Raw genomic sequence first — 6,042 nt, forward strand, 5'->3', positions numbered from 1 at the left:
AGAAAGATGGCGTCTGCTGTGAAGTTGCTCAATGGCTAACATTATTTGAGCCGAAAGTTTCGAGATTTTGCCGCCATACGGCGTTAGTGAGCATTGAATTTTTATTTTGCGAATAGCTCAGTAGCCTGATCATTTAGAAAAAAGACGTCTTCGAAAAAGTTGCTCAGGATCACAAGGGCTAACATTATTTAAGCCGAAAGTTTCGAAATTGTGCCACTATGCGGCGCTGGTGAGCAAAAAAATTTTGTTTTGCAGATAGCTCAGTAGCCTGACCAAAGTTGTTCAGTATTACAAGGGCTATCGATTTTCCTCGTATTGTCACGTTTAAGTTAAAGTGCCTAGAGGAAAATACATACATTATTTTTTTTACAATCGGATAAAAGTGTGGCTAGTATATCCTAGTATTTACGACGGATTGGGAGAATTATTGATCAATTATTTGATATGAGAAGGAGTGGGGACTACTCAAATGTGTGATCGTTTGCTATTTATATGAACCAGAGAAAAAAATATGTATGTTTATTTTGATTTCGTCATTACATGAACTCCACATTTTCCAAGATATGGATTGGATAGAAATGAAGTTAGGTTGGAATGCCAGTCATAATTAATAAATTGAAAAGTCCATTCGCTAACAATATTAATGAGATAACTAGAACTGACCTTATCTCTTTAGTTACACGACACTCTTGTTTGAATATTCTTGAAATATAAACCTTCTTTTTCATAACGATAATTCAATCCTATAAAAAACTTTTTCTCCCGATTTCTACGTATATATATATAAAACATCTAAAAACTCTCGGCTCAAATAATGTTAGTCCTTGTGGTACTGAACAACTTTTTCGAAGACGTCTTTTTTCTAAATGATCAGGCTACTGAGCTATTCGCAAAACAAAAATTCAATGCTCACTAACGCCGTATGGCGGCAAAATCTCTAAACTTTCGGCTCAAATAATGTTAGCCATTGAGCAACTTTACAGAAGACGCCCCCTTAACTAAGCAATTTCGGAATCGATTTAGTATTTTCTAGCAGAGACAACCAATTCAAGGCTTTGTTAGGCTCAACCAAGGATCCAATGAACACACGTAACAAGGATGGCGTGTAAAAAAGCAGCTTGATAAATAGGCAGCTGCGAAAGACAGCCCTAATGAGAGAGCGATGATAAAACCCATTTTTCTGTGGATACGAGTAACTGACACTGAAGAAGACTGCGAGTGGTATTCGAAATACGCGTATCTGTCAAAGATAAGCATTTAGGGCGGAATTGAAAGGTATAAGGTACTCCAATCTACTTTTAAGTTTCTGTTTTGCGATTCTGCTCAGAGGATTTGAATACATTGAAAAGAGCCATTTTTCTCGCTTATTTACCATTAGGGATAGGGTAGGTGTACCAGTTATGGCCATAGTGGTTCCCTATTTCGCCATACGTGATATCTTGAATGTCTTCACATTTTGAAAAATCTTTTGTGTTTTAGTAGTACAATAAAGGATAAATCTTGATGTTAAAACATTCAAAAAGATTAAAAATGTAAAAGTTATCTTAAATTTGCATATGGCCAAATAGGGAACCACTATGGCCATAACTGGTACACTTTCCCTAGGTGTTTTATTTTCATACGATAGTATCGACCGCATAGAGCTATGGAAAATCATGGACGAGAACAGCTTTCCCGGGAAGCTCACAAGATTGATCAGAGCAACGATGGACGGTGTGCATAACTGCGTGAAGATCTCGGGCGAACACTCCAGTTCGTTCGAGTCTCGGCGGGGACTACGACAGGGTGACGGACTTTCGTGCCTGTTGTTAAATATTGCGCTTGAAGGTGTCATGCGGAGAGCCGGACTTAACAGTCGAGGCACGATTTTCACGAGATCCGGACAATTTGTTTGCTTTGCGGACGACATGGATATTATTGGGAGAAAATTTGAAACTGTGGCAGATTTGTTCACCCGCCTGAAACGCGAAGCAACAAGAGTCGGGCTAATGGTGAATGCGTCGAAAACAAAGTACATGCTGGTTGGCGGAACTGAGCGCGACAGGGCCGGCTGACAACAATGTTAGTCGGGAAATACGAAGGCGCATCATCAGCGGAAGTCGTGCCTACTATGGGCTCCAGAAGAAACTGCGGTCAAGAAAGATTCACCCCCGCACCAAATGCACGATGTACAAAACGCTCATAAGACCGGTAGTCCTCTATAGGCATGAGGCGTGGACTATGCTCGAGGAGGACTTGCAAGCTCTTGGGGTTTTCGAACGCCGAGTGCTTAGGACGATCTTCGGCGGCGTGCAGGAGAACGGCGTGTGGCGGCGAAGGATGAACCACGAGTTCGCTCAACTCTACGGCGAACCCAGTATCGTGAAGCTAGCTAAAGCTGGAAGGATACGCTGGGCAAGGCATGTTGCAAGAATGCCGGACAACAACCCTGTAAAGATGGTGTTCGCCACGAATCCGGTCGGAACAAGAAGGCGTGGGACGCAGCGAGCTAGGTGGATTGACTAGGTACACCAGGACCTGGAGAGCGTGGGTCACAGTCGAGGATGGAGAGAAGCGGCCATGAACCGAGGGAATTTGCGAAATATTGTTAGCGAGGCTTTATCAATATAATTGATGTAAAGCCAAATAAGTAAGTAAGGTGTTTTATTTTACTGACATGATCAACAATCCTCGAACATCCTATAGCAATAGTGCCCCCCAGGTTTGAAGCTTGTTTAGATGAGTTTTATCATGTACTGTTATCTCCCTATACAATCAGAGCTGTAACAGTAGATGATAAACAATCTCTCGTGATGTGCTGCCGATCATGATTGTTATAGAGAGCGGTAAGTGAGACATAGATGTGGTAAATTTTCTTTTCCATTCTGGTGAACCGAAAAATATAACTGCGGTAACGATGTTTTACTTCCGTTCGCTCTAAACTTCGTTTCCTGAATGATCGGGAACGGATTAGTTCGAACACTCCAGACCGTAGTTTATTGTTTTTATCCATTCCACACACACACACACACTCATGTGTTTAATTAACGCCATATCTACTTTTTCAAGAACGCAACTTTTTTTCGGACCTTGTTTTCGAATTAAGGGGGCAGGATCCGTCATCGATTTCGGCATTTTCAAAAGCAGTTTTTTCGTTCAAAATCAAGAAAATTTACAGGAAAATGTGTTCACTGTATTCAATTCTCCAACCACAACACGGTGAACACATTTTCGTCGAATAATTTTCAGTTTTGAACAGAAAAACTGATTTTGAAGTTTCGATGATGACGATGATTACGATGACGGAGCGTTGAGCGATAAGCTCCCGAAAGCGTTTACCTTAAGTTCATGTTCAAGTTTCTATGCAAGCTTCTCGAACCTTCTAAGCATTTCTAAACAGTAATCGAAAATCGACTATTGAAATAGAATTGCCCAATTATATTTCTAAAGTATTCGTGCTTCATGTGCTCTTCTTATCTACTACAATAGACTCTCAATTTTCGCAGTATTTAACCACTGCTCACGATTTAAAATCTAAGGTAGCAGAACATGTCTTTACAGAAGGGCATACAATTACGATGGCGGATATCAGAATTTTGCGAATTGTTTCTTCACCTTCGAAATTGGATGTGACTGAAAGTCTGGAAATTTGAAAATAGGTACCTACGACGCTACTCAACAGAGACCTAGGCATCGGCAATACATGGATTTTCAACTTGATACCTACAAATCGTTCCTGTGACCAAACAGCTCTTGAATTTTAAGTTTCTACTAGGAAAGGAAATTATTACTATACTTAGTTTTAATATCTAACAGTTACTTATAGTTGAGGTCGAAATACGCGAGGATACAAATTATAGTGGAAATGAATGGTACAATACTAAATTCGGTTTTCATTTATTTATAGGTAGGGGGCTGGGGGCAAGAAGGACACCTTAAGATATATAGGTTCAAATCATGGTTGATTAGCACAATTTTTGAAGATTATTCCAGTGTAGGGGCAAGCTCACCTCTTGTTCTAAATGATGTTATCGATAGATTTCACAAATATAAGAATTACATGATGATTTGAGATTTTTGAAAATGTCCCTTATGAGGTTTTTCAACGAGGCACGGGGCAAGAGTGCCACTCGTATGGGGCAAGAAGACCATCAGAGCATTTCCCCACCTAAACGATAAATTCTAGAGTAAGTAAAGATAAAAACTGAGGGATAAAAGTTGACTTATAGTTAAAAAGTTAAATTTTACGAAATTAATTTAGTTCTCATCTTATTTGACTGTAACAATAATAGTGAAAAATTTCAGAAATCATTTTGAATGTCCAAGATGGTTTATTTTGATTTTATTTAGTAGGAAGCATTGATTTAATGCAATATTAAACAAGAAAAATAAAAGTTCATTTGATTTTATATGAGAAAATTGCGGTGTTCCTCTTGCCCCATAAGACATACTGTTTTTATATATGTAAAAATTAATGTTAAAACAACTTTTTTGAAAAAATTTCCTCACAGCTATATTAAACAATTGAAAATCATCAACACTGTGCGGAAAAATAAATATGTTTTGTATTTATTGGGAGTCAAACCTTGTTTTTCAGTCTTACATTCTTATAATATTTCGCATTTTTTGCGTTGGTGAGTTAAATACATTTTTCTAATTTTTTGTACTAAACATTTTTAACTGTTATATTTACACAACCCTCAATTAGTACTCAATTTTAGTACTTAATTTATTCCGAGAAAATAGGGTGGAATTAAGTCTCCCTGGAGAACAAAGTCTACCTAGCTTCCCTACTGACATAGTCGTGTTGATGAAGACTAAAAAAAAGTATGGCTCCAGAGAGGATCGAACTCACGACCTTCGCGTTATTAGCACGACGCTCTAACCAACTGAGCTATGGAGCCAGCTATAAAATTTCAACGCAGTGTATAGTATGAAAAAAAAACTTTATGAATCTGATGTTCAACTGTAGGATTTAGTTTGTAGGGGAACATGGTCCAAAACGCACTGATGGGGTAAAATGGCCCACCTCATTAAATCCTTCCTAGAACGTTTCAATTTGTATTCTTTGCCAAACGATGTTAAAATATGTTTACCCAAGAGTTGCCGCCACAGGCCTTGGACTTAAACTCATAAATTTTTTCTTAATTTTCCGGTGAAATTCTACATTTTCCTCTTTTTTGCCTAAACATTAAGGTTTTCCGATGATTTCATTAAGGAATAAGCGTTTCCATACCACAGAGCAAACTCATGGAGAAATATGGTTGCTAACTACTAGTTCTCTATACTAAGTGGCATTCTACCCCATCCATTTGGTCATTTTGAACCACCCCCATTTTTCAACCAACTTTTCTACATGATGTAAACCCGCTAAAAAACTCAAATATGGGAAATGTTTTTATGATGGTAGCTAGCAAATATTGTAAAGTTACTGTTAGCACTTCGAATGGCGTTAATATGTGGATCTCATTAGTAGAAAACGACACAAATCCTTAAAGTGGCATTTAGGACCATTTGACCCTATCTGAAAAATTCAAATCAGAATGATAAGATTAGGCCACCTTGTCCATAGGTGATATGAATACTGTAAAGACACATGAAAAAACCCATAGACAACTGTTAAAGCAAAACTCCCAAATCTTTCGGCTACGAGACTAAGCTATTTAAAGTTGAATGAAGATATTCCGTCCGAGCTTCAGTGCCTTTCTTCCAGACTGGATTACTCCGAACCCACGTCCACGTGGTTGACGACGTTGTTTCGTAATTTCGGCACGTCTCCGGTGTGAAGAACCATCCTCCTTCACACAGACCATCAGGGAGCATGGGCAGAAGAACGTGACTTGCTCTCTCTTCGACAGACAGCAAGCCACACGAGAATTCTTTTCGGCGCAGGGAATCGAGGAGGAAGCAAGGGAAACGGAAATGAGCAACACGGCTTCCTCTCGCGCTCCCGGTTTTGTCTGCCCTACGACGACGACGACGACGACGATGACGACGAAGGCAAGATCCTATCTCCTTTTGTAAGCGCAAGCAACAGTTGGGATCACCTCTCGGTCGTCCGTC

The 6,042-nt window shown here is 39.3% G+C and overlaps 1 non-coding gene across 1 annotated transcript; it reads right to left on the minus strand.

Annotated features, from left to right (window-relative positions):
* Positions 1–4,809: 4,809 nt before the first annotated feature.
* On the minus strand, positions 4,810–4,883 carry Trnai-aau. Its single transcript has one exon. It is a non-coding gene; the product is annotated as a tRNA-Ile (tRNA).
* Positions 4,884–6,042: the final 1,159 nt, after the last annotated feature.

The sequence above is a fragment of the Aedes aegypti genome, chromosome 3 (genome assembly GCF_002204515.2).
Source record: "Aedes aegypti strain LVP_AGWG chromosome 3, AaegL5.0 Primary Assembly, whole genome shotgun sequence".
Taxonomy (NCBI): Eukaryota; Metazoa; Arthropoda; class Insecta; order Diptera; family Culicidae; genus Aedes; species Aedes aegypti.